This window comes from Catharus ustulatus, chromosome 13 (assembly GCF_009819885.2).
Source record: "Catharus ustulatus isolate bCatUst1 chromosome 13, bCatUst1.pri.v2, whole genome shotgun sequence".
In the NCBI taxonomy this organism is placed as follows: domain Eukaryota; kingdom Metazoa; phylum Chordata; class Aves; order Passeriformes; family Turdidae; genus Catharus; species Catharus ustulatus.
In genome coordinates this window covers 8,592,601-8,611,163 of record NC_046233.1, presented here as the reverse complement: position 1 = coordinate 8,611,163, position 18,563 = coordinate 8,592,601, and the positions used below count along the sequence as shown (strand labels likewise).

The window sequence follows — 18,563 nt, the reverse complement described above, 5'->3', positions numbered from 1 at the left end:
GGTATACTTAGTCTAAAAAATTCTTCATTTCTGAACTAAAATGCATTTTCAGAACATCAGATCATTTCTTGTTTTATTGATGACTATGCAAGTAGGCAATGATCTTTAATGTTAGCTCTTTGTACCATTTCTCTTCTGAAGCATTAAATGACTGAAAAAAAAAATTATTTTCAAAAATAAATCAGAAGGAAATACAGCATTTATTTTCTTCAACATTATGTATTATTAATAAAAGCCTGCAGTAATTCAGCAGAACTATTATGGAGTGTCCCAGTAAAAACCTGTCACTGGGAGAAAATAGTAAATAATAGACTGTCCATCAAGCCAGGTGAGCCTACACTTTGCAGTGAAAGGTGCTCTGCAGCTGGTGTGCATCAAGAGTCACTTTTTGGAGCACAAATGGATGAAAACATATTTTATAAATCCTAATACTTAATCATTCCAATTTTGTATACTCTCCTCTGCAAAGGGAAGGACTTAGAAGTCAGCTTCAGCATATTTCTTCTAGTAGCTTCTTGTGATGAATAAAATTTTGACAAATAATAAATATTGAATATTTGTTGAAATCTACAATCTTTGGAGATTATCATTAACAGCTAGATTATACTACTATTTCTTCTTTAAGGGGCATAATCAGTGAATGCCTTAACCGTGTTTAACATCTAAAATATGCAAGAAAATAATCATTGGTTTAAATAAGACCTATTTTAACTATGACTAACCAAGACAGTTACAGTGTTAATAATTCAGTGTTGCTTGAAAACCACTCTCTTATGATTGATTTATACAGACTGAAGTAGGCACATGTTTTATGCTACAGGTGGATGTGAGGTCATAAGAAACCACTTTACAGTCTTCCCAGAAGTACAGTGTCAAAAAGGTCACCTGTGGTAAAGGATCTTTTGGATTAGTCTTTCAAATCAATGCATGAATTAAAGGCAATTTACATATAAATGGGCTAATACTCTGGCTTTGAAATTAGATGAATTTTTAAGAGATTTAAGAAACAGCAGAAAAGGTCAGTTAGGCATTAAGTATAAATAATGCAATTTTTAAAATCTCTTTGTCTTGGAACTGCATGTTTCTGGTTTATTAATATTTTGTATTCATAGCGTGTTTTTCTCAGAAAGGTGCTGCCAGCTATTAGTGAGCAACTGCAAAAACAATCTGTGCCAGAGGGAGCAGATTTCAGGTAAGCATGGTTTCAGACTTAGAGAGTGAAATTTTGTTAATATTAAAATATTCTGAAATAATTTTTCTTTTCATAAGGAAAAACTAAGAAGGTGTAATCAAAGTTAATGAAGATTATAATACACTGGAAAAGAAAATTTTAGGGATACTTCCCATATGAAAGGCAGGAGTGAGGTTAACCCTGGAAGGGGGGAACAGGTGTGAGCGGGAGGAAGGTGCGTTTAACATTTGGTTTTATTTCTCATTACCTTGTTCTGACTTGATTGGTAATAAATTAAACTAATTTTGCCAAGTCAAGTCTCTTTGTGCTGGGGATGGTAATTTGTGAGTGATCTCTTGACACATTCATTCTATTTTCTCTCCCCTGTCTAGCTGAGCAGGGGGGATGATGGAGAGGCTTTGGTGTGCACCTGACATCCAGCCAGGGTCAGCCTGCCACAGTCCTACAGTATTTAATAACCCTGGGTCATTAATAAAATACCAACAAACCAGCATGTGTTACAGACATCAACAACGCTGTGCTATGAAAAGATACAAAATAATTTATAACTAAAGTTCATAATCCTTCCATGCAGCTAATATTACAGAATTCTAAAGAAAATATTATTATCTAATCAACCTTGATGACAGTTTCCTTGGAAAGCCTGTTTTCTATCATACTGCACAGCACAAAACTGAATTTTATGTGATAATTACTAAATTGGTCCCTTCCCTTACAGGAAGGCAAAAGAAATCAACAGATGCTTGCAATGAGCCATGCAGCAAAACAGAATTGAAATTGAGAAAATTTTAAATTTTGAGTCAATTTCGGAAGATAAACAATGAAGTTGTATAGCTACAAATAGCATTCTGAAGCACATAAAAGCATAGAAGATTCACAATAATAAACTGTGGGTAGGTGGTAACAATAATATTAAAACAATTAGTGAAGTACTCAAGTAACCAGGGAGTGTCAAATGACCTCCACCCTACATAAAGTATAGACTTTACCAGTGTCAGGCCAGGTTTAGCCTATAGTAAAGAACACAAGACTCAAGGCAGCTTAGTGGAAGAAAAAAATACATGTGTATATATATATATATCTTTCTCAAACAATACAAGATCCAAGAGAGTCAAAAAAGGGAAGTGCTTTGCAGGAATTTGATAAACAATTCAGATATTACCAGTACTGACCATAAAAGAACAATGGATACCACGGAAAGAATAGGAGAGATTCCTCATCAAAAGAGTTAACTGGCTCCTCAAATATAAAGAATTCAAGAATGCAAAAAAGATGTGTAGCAACAGCTCCAACAAAGAATTTGAAGAAGCTTTTTATTCTCTTTTCAATGGTGAATTTATTCCTACAGAACCCAAAATAGCCAAATTACAGATTTACCTTGATAAATTGCCATTCTGTGCAGATACTTTTAAAGCTGCAGTATGATTTTGTACAGCAATTTTTTTTATAAAAAAGGCCAGATTGCTCTTGGTCTGTAACTGACTTTTGCTAGTGCAGATTATGCCCATAAATGAGGTTACTTCTTTAGTTGTCTATTACACAGAACCATTTTTTGAGTAAAAGCTATCCTGAAAAAAAAAACCCAACAAAAAACCCCAACATTTAATCCTGTACTATTGAGGGTTAAAATGCAATGATTACTCATTTATACAATTTTGAATGGTTTCACATATGAAGATGCTGTTAGGCAGAGGAACAATATCTGTTGCACAGATAGGAGACTGAAAGCACATGTGCAACAACACCTACATTTTCAATCACTTTTTTAGAAGAATGCAAAAAAAAGAAATGAAGACATCACTGAACATGTAGGTGCTGGAAGATCTGTGATGATAAAAAAACTCCTCAGAGGAATGAGATCTAAACCTTAGAAAAATAAATTAACAGCAGATTTTGCCAAGCTACACAAGAATTTTGTAAAAGAACAAAAGATATCTTTTATAAGGCTATAGAAAATTGTGTCAAATATAACAACAAAGGGCATGAACTTAAGCTAAGCAAGGGTCATCTTCAAAGGGAATGCTGGAAGAAATGTTTTACACAGCACTGGTTACGATGGAAAATAAACCTCTATGACAACCTTTGCAACAAGTGACAGAAACTTTAACAAGCATGGGAGAGACAGTTATTGTGCAAATATAGGAAGAGGGAGAGAGAGCTGTCTGGCCTTTTCAAAAATAGGCTTTGCATCCATCCGTCTTTAAATCACCGGCACTTCAGCCCTATCTGCTGCCTCAGAAGTTCACTAAAAGAGAAAATTGACACCACACTGAACTGAAGGATCTAACAAGAAGATCCTGACAGTCGAAATGGGTCTTAGAGATTCCATCTACAAATGTTATTGCCTGAACGTACTCATTTCAGGGAAGGAATAAATCTTGCCCCATCTATCTCAGAGCCTTCATTTCTCTTGTAATGAGTCTTCCACTTTAACAAGGTTTGATTCAATCATTTGTGTTTTATAAACCAAATGCATAATCTTAAAAGTGACTACCCATTAAAGATACACTAATGTTACATATTAAAAAACCTTGAAACTTTATCTTCTGTCATCTGGATATCCCCCTGAATCCCACATCTTTAAATGTCAGGATTTTTTTTTTTTTTTTGTAAAACCATGCTATGAAATATCAAGTTGAATACTAGTTTTGAATACGACAGTTGAATATTACTTTTTTAAGTTCAGCTACGGAATAGAAAAGGGAAACTTTCATAATGCAGACAAGACAAGCCTCTGGGGTAATCCAGGCTGTATTTGGAACTGTATTCTCAGGAAGGTTCAAAAAGGAATTTGACATCATCTTCATTACACATGCAAGGGCACACATAGTTTCAAAAGTAAAAAATAACTCATGATAAAAAAATCTCACCGAAACAAATATAATCAAATCAAGATGGCTCCAGATGCTCAGCTCTTCAGTGAACTGATCAATAAAACAGTTAAAATTACAAGATTCTTTTAAAAAATTAACTCCACTGTATCCTACCATATGCAAAACAGAAAAGAAGCTCCACTAACCACAGCCACCTGCTTGCTGAAGAAAGAAACTACCTCTGGAATTAACATTTTTTATTATCTGTGCTAACAGACTCTACTATGAGATTGATCTTGGCTTACCATCATTCAGTAATGTTGCTAGTAAGAAGAATTTTTACCATAATTACTATATTTTAGAAAGCATAAAGAAGTTGAATAGTTCTTTAATGATTTTTGGTGACTTTCACCATAAAGCAAATGTATTAGTTTACCAGATGCCAGATCATGCAATGAATCATGAACAAGGTGTTTTCTGAATACTTCCCAAATAAATAACAGTTGGTTTGTTCTCAGGAAGCAGAGTCACAAACATCTCTTATCTGAGACACTAAACCAAAGTCAAACACATCATGTACTAAAATCTCAAATACTCATTTATAACTTCTTTATCTCAAAAGCAGCACACTATGTACATGATCCTGTAAAGATCCAAAATGAGACAATCACTATTTTCAGATTTTAAAAAAATAGTTTAGTAACAATTTTTAAATTTATTTAAATGGAAGAAAAATATATACTACTGGTACCCTGGTGATCTGGTTATGAAGAAAAGCACATTTCTTATCTGTCAAGAGAACTTTGAAGATCAAGATGATTGAAGAGAATCATTTCAATGGATTACAAACCTTAGGGCACTGCATTTGAACAATCATATCCACACACCCAAAACAGAGACTAAAACCAACATACTTGGCTATCTGGAATTTTCCGTATACTTTAGGCAAGCCAATGCTCCCTGACTACCTGCTGCTGCTCACCTCGCAGACAAGCCCTGACCCTGCTCCCCTCCAGTGTTAGGAGGATGCTCACAGTCATCAGCATTGCCTTGCTGCTCCCTGGGGAAACATGTATGAGCTGGGCATCCTTCCAGCCCCTTTCCACGAGGGAACTGGAATGGGGGCAAAAAAATCCACAAGCAAACAAACCGGAGAGGAGAAAACTCCCCACTATTCTCAGCACTCTGTCTCTTTTTTTCTCCTTTGAGGAACAAGCTGTCTCTGACAGACTCAGTCTCTTTTTTTTCTGCCTCCTGACTCTAATTATAAAGCTGGGATAGGGGAAGACATCTATTTGTTCCCCTCTGTCACTAGAATGAAAATGTCTCCTACTGTTTGGTCAGCTTTGAGTAACCCCCTGCTGGACAAGACCTCATGTCACTGGAGAAAAGCAGAGGTCATGGCAAGAAAGCAAGAAAAAGATTTGTGTTGGAAGTGTAAAACTTTAAATTTTATTTCCCTATTGCAAGTGACGTGGGTACAGAAGAAATAAAATTCTCTGACACAGATAAGAAAGTAGAAATTCCTCAAATTAAGCACAAAATTAAAGAGCAAATTCTTTCCCTATCATCAAAAAGCAATAGTTACTTTTACAAAGAGTTAATGGCCATCCACAGCTTTATACAAGAGAAGAGGGATGAATATCACATATGTGATAGCTGCTGGTTAACAGTGAATAATTTAAAACTAATTTAGTAGGTCTGTGTCTGCCAATACATCAATTGCTAGAGTTGTTTGTTCCAGAGCTAAACTATTGCATAAGTAGCAATTTCAAAACAATTTTTCACAGAATGCAAATTAACAATTAATCACAATGTAGCCAGTGCTTTTCAAGTAACTGTTTTTCTTTTCACATTACATATTTAATAATGTTTTTTTCCTAAAACTGACTGATGATAAGCCTTTGTCTTCATAAAAATACAAATGCACTTTCTCGCAGCATGTATGTTTTCTGCCATTCAGTGAGTCAAAGTGTAAGCAAACATCCCTGCATGTGATCTAATTCATATTTTCACTTCTGGCAGAATAAACCCAGGTCAGGTCTGTATTAGCCATTTTACTCTAAGGTGATCAAAGAACCTAGGAGCAAGGTAGCGTGACACAAGTTTTCTCCAAACCTATTCATATTGAGAAGATTATTGAGTTTCTGATCCATTTCCATGCTCAACTAGCCTCGTATTTATTATCTAGCCTCAAAGTTTTTTCAAATTTCAGTTCCGTTTCAGCTGTTCTGTTCATGCCTAAGAAAAAAATATTATAACAGTATTTCCCTTCTTTTCAATGATCATTTGTGTGCTAAACAACCTCAGTTCTTGGGAACCTGCATGCTGAGAAGTACTCAAGAAATGATAAACCAGGTGAGACTCCTCTTCAACCAGATCACCCCTATGTCAGCCAAGAAGTTCATTTACAGAGTGGGAATAGATCACACTTCCCCCACCTCCAAGAGCTGAGAGCACAGATGATTAATTTATGGTAAACCCAAGGCTTTGTTACTTCCATATATTATATGCCACCCACATACTCTGTCTTATGCTTTCTTGGATCATTTCCATTGCACTCCACTGCAATTTGCCAAAACAAACCCACGAGGCTGTCAAAGGGGCACCGTAACAGCACAATGAAGCCTCAGCATGTGAACCTTCAGTGTTCTAATGTACAAACCTCCACTTCCCAAATCAGAAGTATCATGGTAGTTCCTTATAAGAAGGAGAGATTTGTGGTAAGATTTTTTCTTTTAGCTTTAACACCAGTGAGGTTTCCTCCCTGCAAAACCTAACAGTTCAGTATTGAAAGGCTTTGATTTCATTAATTAATTTCTCCGGGGAATTACTGTTAGAGTTACCAGCTCACTTGCACAATCACTTGGGGTTCCATTATTGCCACATGCATTTGAATGGAAAAGACTGAAGGCTTCAATGTCTGGAGACATCCTGGCTTGATGAAACTTTAATTCAGAATTCTCATTGGCACACCAGCTGCACAATTCAGCTCCCCATTAAATAACATTAGCTTAGTGAAGAATTAGAAGATGCAGAAGGCTACAAGCATGAAAGCAGAAGTGAGCAGGAGAACAACATATTTCAGCAGAAAGTCAATCCCTCTCCAGGGGTTAGAGTGTACAGCTGGGCACTTTGTTTACCAATGCCAAGCCTCTTGGCTTCATAAAACTGGCTCTTGTGATCAGATTAAAAACTTTTTGCAAGCGCTATAGAGGAATAAGCTCAATCAGAGATCATGAGATAACCATCACCCCAGCCCTGCCTGCTGGGGGTTGGACTGTCCAGCCTCATTTCACATTCAAACAAAGAGCCTTACATGCAGTCTGTGTCCTGAGTACCTAAAGCTGTTTTGCATTAATGGATCTATAATAATCCTTATTTTCTTTCCAAAACATTCTGATGAACAATATTGTGCTCCCAGTTCAAAGACAAGGCACGTAGTTTAAGAGACTCACTGTTACATGATTTACCTGAATTGGGGTTGGGCTTCTTTTCCCCAAAGGTGTTTGCAATCACTGTTTAAATAAGGATTCAATGAACATGTGTCACATGGATTTTGCTGTTCATTTCTTTGTTCATCGCTGCACAACTTTGTAAAGAAATCACTAATGGGTCTCATCCATGTTTCAACAGCCAGAGCAGGATGCTTGTATGAGAAATACACACATTAGGATATTGCAGGAGGCCTCTTCATGTATTACTCAATCACCTGGAGGAAAATACAACTTGGAGGTCTTTAATAGAGAGGATCACAAAATTATTCAGTGGAGGAATTCAAGCATAAGTGTTTGTTATGTACTCTCCATGGGAGCCTTACTGAAATCCTCAGAACAGTTCAGTTTGGGAGAACTCAAATTGGTATCTGACATTTTATTGCACAAAACCATCCAACCAAAATTAGTTTGATAATCACTAAAATTTAGAGTATCAATCATCTGCTATCTGTTGAAGAACCAGTTGCCAAATTGACAGTTTAGTAAAAAGTATCCTGATTGGAAATATTACCACCCATATAATGTACACAAATTCTGTCATACAGCAAAACCTTGAAAAACCTAATGTTTCTTTTATGAGAAGTTTCAATATTACCTCTTTTCACTCAGGTTTTCTTTTAAACCTCACTCCAAATACTATGATTTCTAGGTTGTGATTAGATCTGCTTTAGAACAAGTTCCAACTCTATCCTTACAGATCACACAGCTAGAGCTAATCAGAATTCTGACAGGGTTACATTAATTGACATGAACTTCCCACACCTATACATTAAGACAATGCATGGTCTGAAGAGAAGGAAAAGCAAAGACATTTCTCATTCTTGCACAATGTTAGGAGCTCCTTGTTAGGACCTATTTTAGTCACCCAAGTATTTTAACTCCCAAGCCTGAGAAAAAAAGTCCATACCATACAGCTGAGCACAGAGCATGATTAGAGTGATTTTGCAGTGTGTAAGGAAGGGACAATATGCCCCTATGCATTTCTCCATCAATTACACTGGTGTGTTATAGGAGAATGGAGATTAACATTCCTGTCATGCACAAGATCTATGCAGCTGCCTCTTATTATTTGGTGAAGGTCATGAGTAAGGCCAAACCTATGACTGCATTCTAGCTAAGTAATTCAGCAATCCCTTCTCCAAATGTGATTTGATAATGAGTTATTAGGAAATATGAGCCTGGGGTAAGAAATATGCCAGTGTTTAGGAGACAAGATTCTGCAACAATCCACAGCTATTGCCAATTAGCGACATGAAGATTTCTCTCAGTGTAACTGAAAAGCCACCATGAACAGAACTAACCTAATGTGGCATTTTGTCAGTCTACAGAGGGTTTAAAAACACTGGAAAGTGCTCTAAGTAGTAGTTATATTAAATTAATTTTACTCAATGATTCTATTAAATCTCTCTGTCCAGGTGGCCACTCTGATTGCCAGCAACTTATCTATTGTTTACTTGCCAGCCATATAATTATTGTCATCCAATAAAACCCTTTTGGTTTCATAGAAGTAGTATAAGCCATTATAAAGAGGAAGTACATTGTTCCAGAAATGTAATTCTATAAATTGGGGTCAATTATTCAATCAGAAGAATGGAGAAATTCACACTTTGCCTTCTATTCTTCCAAAGCATCATTCTCAACAATAAACAAAAAGCTAACAACAAGAAGCACAGCATTAGGTATTACAAGACGTTAAGATGGGAAAGAAAGACTTGAAGGAAGGGAAAATTCTGATTGTTAGGGACATGGGATTTTAAAATATCTATTTTAAGGACTCCTTAAAGGTAACCTTGACTGTTAAAGACCTCACTAGGACTAGAGCTAAAACTTTCTACTCTTTAGGCTGCTGAAGAACTGTACCCCTATTTCTTGAGCCAAGCAATTTGACCTATTTGTACATACATCTGTATAAACACGAGTTTTCAAGCCAACACTTGGAAGAGACTGAGAGACAATGTTAACAAAAAGCTCACACATTACTAATTAGGAAGCTTTATACTTGAACATATTTCAGTAATTTGACCTTCCTTGACATCACACACATTCGCTCCTCAGCGTCTCTCTTAAAATTATTATTTAAGACTAAAGCAGACAGATACATGAAAGACACTTAAAAATAACTGTCAAAGGTTACAGGTAGGATTTCAGCTCATTATATTAAAACTCCATCAGTTCTTAGTTCCAGGAATTTTTACCCTGTGGTTTGACTTTATAAGTTCTACCATTTTGATTCCTTGGAATAAAACACACAGAATGAAAATCTCAAAACTGTCGGCTCAGGTTTACAGGGCAAGACCTAGGACAGCCTTTTAAACAAGGAGTAGCAAGAAACCTGATTATTTTGGTGGGCTTTCCATTATAACCTAAAGTAGCAAATTAGTAATTATCATAAATTACCACATAGCTTTGAGGATGAAGAGAACTCAAAAAGAAATACAGAAAAGTCAGAGCAGAAGGTACAAATTTTATATATCTATCAGGAAGTTTTTAGAGGGGTTTGGCATTTGCAATGTTGAAGAGAGATGGAGGCATTCTTTATCAGGGTGCATGGGGGGAGATTCCTGAATTTGTCCCCTCAAGTTCCACACTCACACCTATTTACCCATACTGGCTGTTTCCAGGCTTCTACTTTCAGGCCTTAACCTCCCTGGATCAGAGAACTTCCTCCCTGTAGGTCTGTAAGGCAGCTCTCAAAGGGGCTCCTGATTTGCAGCTTGATCACTCCTTAAAGTAATTCACTTTATAGGAATGTGGCTTTTACAAACTACAGCATTTTACAAGGAGACTGTACTTGGAGAAGAACATTTTCTCCAAAAAGTAGACTGATAACTAAAGGAGATAATCATCCTCAGATTTGCTGCAAGCCCAATTTTCCAGGAAAGAGAGTAAACCCAAGGAAAACAAAAACATGAAATATTGGTCAACTTGACACATATCCATGCCCCAATTTCTCATGCTCCCTCAATTCTGGGGGAATGCCTGACTTCTCATGTAAAAGACTTGGAACTCCATTTATGATCTTTAAAATAGCTCCTCTATCTACTCAGTCACCATCTCTATACATATTTGTAGAAAAAGAAAAAAAGCACCACCACAAAAACAAACAAACTCACACAATACATCCCTGAGCATACACAGAGGACAAAGTTTCTCAACTATAACTTCATAGGCTGAACTATGAACCTGTAGCTCCCAGGAGTCCTGCTGAGTCTACCTCAGTAAGATAAATACCTGCTATACCTCAGCTAGCAGAGAGAAATGGGAATTTTCCAGAAAGATGGATGCTCAGAATTCTGGCCAAAGAAGGCAAAGGCTTCAATGAGTCACTTTCTCCTGTACTTAGGGTGGCTTTCAGTAAGAGCAGAGTCATGTTTTAACAACACCTGAAAGTCTAATAGCTTGCAAATCACCAGAAGAGAAACAAAGATTAAAATCAGCCAAAAGGAATCAGGTCAAAGCCAGAAAGCCCTTAAGTTTCAAAGAAAATTTGCCCAAAGGCTACAAATGAAATATCAAGTCAATATTTGATTTGGTAACCTCACAGACACACAGTTTGTCAGCATGTTATGCCACACCCACTACTGTAACCCTATTCCTGAAACTGCCTAATAGATTTTCAATTCCATGTTTTTTTCCCTCTAAGTCCATGTCCAGGTTAGCCAGAGATTTCAGACAGTGTTTTGCTGCACATGACAAAGCAGCAAACATACTTTTGTCCCAGTGTGAAATCTAAGGCTGTGGGAAAATCCCAAGGTCTCAAACACTCTGATCAGCCAGGTCCCTGCCAGGGCAGGGGGCTGCTGACCTGATGGTTTTCAATTTCACTTGGGAATAAGCCATAAAACAGTCAGGAAAGAAGCACTTAGAAAGATCGCCTGTATTCTTCATGCTTATCTGGGGAGGTTCTTTCCCTGGTTAGAAGCATTTCAAGCAAAGGTTCATTATGCACGAGCTTGCTAAGAACATATAAAAGATTTACAAGATTGTTGGCAATGCTCTGATCACCTTCTTGCACATCAACAAAAATCTTCAGATTGAGAGCTGCCTTAAGCAGAGTAATTTTAACCTTTTCCTTATTGCCTTATAATTAACTCTTTTTAAAACAACAACAAAAAAAGGGGGCAGAAAATGTAGTGTTCTGCAATCCAAATTAATTCATTCGCTAAATGAGAATACATAGCTGGGAACTGCAGATCTAGAATCAGTGAACTTTCAGTAACTTGAAAGCAGCCCAGATTTCTCCAAAAGAATGCACCTGAATGACATCTGAGGCTCTAAAGGTTAGGCAGAAAACATGAGCACAGTGGAAAGTTCTTTTACCGAGCAGCTCCCTCCAACTTTCCTTCCAAAGTGTTATTTCAACTTCAGTTTCTCCCCCAGCAGCCTGAGGCAGTGACCTGCTGGCAGCCAGGCACTGAATTCTCTTCAATCCTAGAAGCAACTTCACCCAACTGGAGTCAATACCAGTTATTGATGGGTGGACACACAGCCCAGATGCCATTTCCAAGTTGGTGAATTTTCAGTATTTCAGAACTAATATTAATAAAGGTTATCAGTCCTGCTTTGCTACTGGAAAGAGACTCAAAGTTTTCAAGGGATAAATTAATCTGGTTTATAAATATTCACAGCAACAAAAGATGATTAAAAAGGTACTGACAAACTGAATACACCATAGGTATCCTCCAGGTTTCATAATCACCATCTATATATTTTTAAATGCCATATATGCATAATTATGCTACAAATTATAATGGTGCTACATAGACAGGTAGGTACAAATCCCAAATAAATTCAGGATTCAAAACTGCATCAAAACAATAATTGCTCCAGCAGAGACCACAGTAACAGGTGCAAAAGAAAAGAATAGGCAGATTTAAATGTGTAAGGGCATTAAAAGTCTAGCATTAGATAAGCATTTACAAATCTGGATTTGAGCATGGATTAACAGTAAAGCAAGCCCCATGCAACAAAATGCTACAAAAGAAAGTAGTTACTGTAAAATTCAGTTTTGTCTTTTGGCCAGACAATAAAAATTATTCCCTGCGTGGAAATTATATTTTTCAAAGTTACCATACTGAATCATTTAATTTGTCTGAGTACTTCTAGTGCCCTTACACACTGCAATAAAAATTTGAATTTTATATTGAACTAATGAAGGGCAAGGTATTTCACACACAGTTAAAAAGTCAACAATAGCCAGATGCAGCACAGTTTATAAAAATAAACAGTAACCCACTGCAATTTCATGTAGCCAGGAGAATGATGGGTGTACCTTCTACAAATATTGTCTGTAGTTAAATATTTCAATTACATCCCTTTTACATGCCCTCTGTGTGTAACAGTGCCTCAAAAGCTAAAGGTCTCTTTAGTTAAATTTGGGGGTTTTTTCATCATTCCAGGTGTAAAACCTAAATTTTAAATGCAAGATGTTTATATGGAATTTGAGTGATCTTAAGTGGTCTTAATTGATCTTATTATTCCTAAATTATTTATTCGTATTTAGCAACCCTAAGCAGTCCAGGCATGGCTCAAATTGTTCTACCTGGGCCTTGTGTTCCATTAAAAATTACCAGTAATAGATGTGCAGAGAAAAGTCTAGGGAAATACTTTGTCATACAATAAAGAATTTTTTAATAGTCTAGTTTTTGTTAACCTTTGTTACCAACTATAATAGCCCATTAATGACATTAATTATGTATTATGCAAGCACTCCTCACAAAACAATGCCATAATGCCACCTTCAGTATTTCCTCTAATTAAAAGTTAATGCAGAGATTAATTTTGTGAGAACTACTCCATCTCTTTCTGAAGAAAGATCACCTGTTAGAATTAAGTGGTCAGAAGCATTTTGTCAGCAGAAGGAAATCAGTGGATAAAAAGGGGGTATTCAGAGGTTGTGTTGAGTAGAATATACCTAAAACCCATGTGGCATCTTCTTTCCCCTACCACATCCCTACTATGAATTGCTGTTTCATGTGATTTTAATGTACATTGGCCATTCATGTTGCCATGAGCGTGAACTTATTAATTTTAAGCAAAGAGCTCAGTCCTTAGTTAATTACCCAGAGCCTGGCAGGACTGTGTGCACTTTGTGAGCCTTGCAATGCCATCCCAACCATCAGGGAGAGGCTTGCTTGCACTATAAAACAAGTTGTCACTTTGTCAAACACGTTCTCACTAAATCTGACTGCAAGCATAAATCATTAACATAATTTATTAGAACAATTAGAATGCATCCTTGTTGTCTTCTAGTTCAGTTATCCCTTGTACTGGTAATTACAAAAGACAAGAAAAGAATAATAATTTCAGATGTCTAAAATCATCTGGAGAGTACGTGAGAAGAGAATGATCAATAATGCTAATCTACTGGAACCTAAATTCCCAGAAAGACATATTTTATCATAAGTGATTAAATCATCAGTGTTGTTTCTCAAAGTCTCTCATTCATAGTTTAAAAAGCACAAACACAAGAGAATAGACCCTGAAATAATCATTAAAAATGGTGAATTATAACTGTACTGTGACAGTTTTTAGGTGAAGTGCACATCAGTAACCACAAACCCAAAAGTGAGAGCTGTCATTAGATGATCTCTATACAAAGAGACGAGGGAACTTGCAGAATCCCTCTCTTCCCCCACACTTTTAACACTAGAGATGCTCCAAAACACCTGATTACTTATAATACCTAAAAAGAGTTAAAGTGTATCTTGAAAATTATTTTCCCAGTGGGAATGCCATCAACCATAATAGTAAAGTGTCCACCCACAGTATTTTCTTTATTATTGCCTGAACTTTGATTGGCAAAATCAAGTGCTAATAAAGTTATCCTGAACTTTAAGAATCTTTAAGTATTTTACAGCTAGGAAAAACCAGTATGAAAGCAGAGGAAGATTCAAAAAAGAATAATGAAAGCCAGAAAGAAAAAAATTAGAGCAAACATGAATAAAAGGTCCAACAGGTAAAAAGACCAACAGCAGAGCACAAAAAATATACCAAAAAAGATACATCACATGGAGCAAAAAAGCAACTTTTATAATACCCCCAGTCCTTTCTCTTTCTACCAACATAAAACAAGTACCCAAACTGTAGTGTCAGTGTTGGTTGGTTACTTTAAGATTACAAAGTGCCAGCAGGTTAAGCACATCACTGCTAGGATCGTGTTTGAGAAACAGATAACACAAGAAATGTTACATCTGCCACGTTCCATCCTTCAAGCCATCCTGTCCACCCCAAAAGATTCAGGTTAGGGGAATACTCCAAGTCTTTCATAGTTTTCCACTATAAAAATCCTACCTTTTCCTAGAACTCAGTAAAATGTCTCCCTGGGAACACTGCTGTTGCATACGGACCCACTTTCAGATTTCACCCACTTCAGTATTCTCTTTGGATCAGAGGATGGGAAAGGCAAAATGGTTAGGAGCACTTCTACCTCAAAGCAGTCTCTGGACATTACTAAAACCCAGATCTTTAAAAAGCCATCAGCCAAATAAAAAATATAACATCCAGGGAGAAATCACTCATGAGAAGAATCTGCTTATTGATGCCTTTTATACCTAGGAATGAAAACTAACACATGCAAGCAATAAATCATAGAATTGTAGAAACATTTAGGTCGAAAAAGACCTTTAGGATCATCAAGTCCAACTGTTAAGGGCAGAGTGCAGCAAAAACCTCTCCAACTTTCCTCTCTCACTATATAACACTGGATAATGGGTACAGCCACTTGCTCACTCCTTCCCTGGTGGGATGGGGGAAGGAATTAGAAGAGTAAAAGTGTGAAAACTCATGTGTTGAGGTGAAGTCAGTTTAAAGGGTTAAGGTCTTGGTGGCACAGCAATAACTAAAACATCCCTGAATTATCAACAGTGTTTCCAGAACAAATCCAAACCAGGTCCTGAGCTGTGAAGAAAATGAACCGAACCCCAGCCCAAAGCAGCACAGTAAGACCTAGGCCTACCTGAGCACATACCTATACAAACATTGCATTCCCCACAAGATCCACAGAACTTTTACACCAAGAGTTTGAGAGGCTCCCTTCCCTGCAGGGCTACAGGGAATACAGGACCTGATTAAGAACCATAAAAGTAGAAAGGCAAGATCTAAACTACCTTCAGTCTCAAAAGCTGAAAATACTATTATTTTTGTGGCAGAGTAACTAAGGCAGTCTCAGATCTGAAGGTGGTCTCTAAACCAGGGTGTTACTTTAAAAGTAAAATAAAAATCTTATATTACTAAAAATAAATGCTCTCAGCAGTCTTCATTGCAGTTTCAGCAAAGAGCTGGATAAAAATATACAGTGTTTTTTTCAGTGCTCACTTTGGAACAACTGCCACTGTTAAATTCAAGTAGAAAATTCAGGCTTTTAAGGATACCTCAGACAAGCAAAAACCTGACTTATCTATTGATAGCTCAGCCAGCTTCCTTAAATGGACTGCAAATAATTTACTGAAGGCTTTGTAAAACTCTAGGTATTTTTCAGTGCAGTAAAAAGACAATAATCTTGAATTTCTTTTCCATGAGACGTTTCCACATCAGTGGAACTGTGCAGTAGTAGGCAAATAGGAGATGATATAGTACAGGTCATTGCACTTAACTTCAGAAAAGATACTGAGAGTAAGTTTTAGTAAAAGTCATCCTCAAATCCAAGGTCCTTTTACCTTCTTGGGCGTTTGGAGTTTGTTTGGGATGTTTGTATGGGGTTTTTTTTGAAGGGCCTAGGGGGCCAGGGCTGGAAAGGAGAAAGGGGAGTTATATGCCTTTCATAGTGCAACAACAACAATCACAGCTAATTGCATCCCTTGCATTTAACAGATATGCAAAGATATAAATAAGGCACAAAGAGTTATTTACATTTTAGAAAACAGACCTAAACTTAATGCTAAATAGACTCTTCCAGCCTACTAACAGGAAGGTACCCCACAGTGACCCAACAAGGTTAATTGCTGATGAAGAGTTCAAGTTTTATGAATACACAAATAGGTAAGACAAAAAAAACCAAACATGTACAAGAGTGGAAAGAAATATATTGAATGAAAAAAAAATTAATCCAGTAGCCCATATACAAAGACATCAATGCAGCCAGAGTCAGGCAGCATCATGATTATTTTGAGGTCATATCTTGTTCTTGTCTTCACCATCTTAGAAAAAGTACAGGAATTCCCAGTTAAATACAAGTAAAATTATATTCATTTAATAAAGAATTGTTTTTTTAATTACCCAATGAATTTGGAGATTCTTGTCACATCACCTATTGCCATCATTTTCATGCAAAGCTTCCCATTGAAAAGTCACTCATAGGAGTGTAGAGGTGTCATTTGGGGACAAAAGCATAAAACAAATTTGTTGAACATATTGTCATTAAGGACAGACTTTAGGTATTGCAAGTACAAAAAGTTGATATATTCCTGTAAGTCTGTTTGCTAATGAAGCAGATATGGATATGCTCCTATTTGGTTTATTCATACATTATTTATTAACAGCTTCCAAACTTACAAGAAAAGCCACAACCAATAATCTCAATGAAGCAGCTGCCATCAGCAGACAGCAGGAAGTCTGAGAAAACAGGCAGTAACATCAAATCTTTTAAAACTCTTTTACTACCTCCCACAATTATCTTAAATAAAAATGATAATGTCCTCAATGACTGCTCTAGGGCAGGCTTTATTTTTTCCTTTCTCTTTTTGCCTTTCCTCTTCTTCTAATTCCCTTATTTAATGCCAAAAAAATTTCAAAGATAGAGTTTTTCCAAAAACAGAGGAAACAAAACCACCAAGTACTTCCAAATACACCAAATACTGTTTTTCTTTAAAGCATCCCTGGAGACATTTGCTTCCTGAACCACCTTTTTTCCTGAAGTTCAAATTAGCCTACAGATAAACCTGAGGTTTGAAATGGTTTAAATTACTTATTAATTTTTAATAAAAAATAGAGCTTTATTTTGCTTAATTTAAACTTCACAAAATTCCTTTCCAAATTCTATTCAGCAAGCAAATTTATGTAATGTAGTTGGCAGATTAAGACTTGTGAAAGCTGAGTTGTGCATTTTGCTCTGTCACAGAACAGTTTTTCACACATCACTGCAATTTCTGTGGTTTTAATGAGTTCATTGAAGTCTGTGTTGCATTCAGATGTCAATATGAAGAATGAAGGAAAAAAAGATAAATCCAGGGGTGTCCCCTATTCACTGAACACCTGTGAACATTCCCAGAGCTTGCAAACTCAGAACACTATTGCAGTCCAAGTCAGCAAAGGTTATTTTTCATAAGACATACAAAATACAAACTTGCATTGATGCCTACAAGCATAGAGGTTTTCAAAAATAAGGTTTGAATGCCCACTTGAGAACTTCCAGGGCTTTGCACATGAAAAAGCCTAAAATAACCTCCTCCCTTCACAAGTACCAAAGCAAAAGTAAACCAACTGAGTATGTATCTGTACTATTAACTGTAATATCAAATGTTAGCAAAAGCCACATCTTCAAATCATTTTTTACCTACTGAATTGGCATTAGTTTGATTCCAATGCATCAAAAGCTGATATTTTTGCATTTCACTACAATAATCTAAAATAAATTTCATAGATTAAAAAAAAAGTAATTCCTCAGTTACATAGAGTATCCAAAAATATTTGCTAGCGTTTTTTGTGTAGGTCACGAATAAAATGGAAACACAAATTTAAACACAACTTCTGAGTGCGTGTTTAAGATGTGCTGTATAATTGTAAGCTCCTTGTTTTGTAAAGCACATTAAATGAATATTCTCAGATTGCAGACATTATACCATACACTTTTTCAAAGGGAGTATCCATTGCAAGTACAAGGTGTTAAAACTCATTACAACTCATGTTATAATCGCAGTAATAACAATAGCTCTTACATCCAGCAAAAAGGACCTGGGATCAAAACACAGCATTATCTCCTACTGAGCAAGACATCTGCACAGAGAAAAGGCATCCTACTCCTCTGCTTTAACCACATCAGCATCACCTACTTGTGGCACTTATTTTGGAAATAGATTCAGAATTGGCAATTTGAGCACCTGGAGCAGAAGTTAATACCTGGTT

General features: G+C 36.5%; 1 protein-coding gene across 1 annotated transcript in view; it reads right to left on the bottom strand.

The window, feature by feature from the left end:
- The window catches only part of FHIT (fragile histidine triad diadenosine triphosphatase), a 531,592-nt gene that overhangs the window by 437,585 nt on the left and 75,444 nt on the right, over positions 1 to 18,563 (bottom strand). The gene's annotated exons all lie outside the window — the stretch shown is intronic.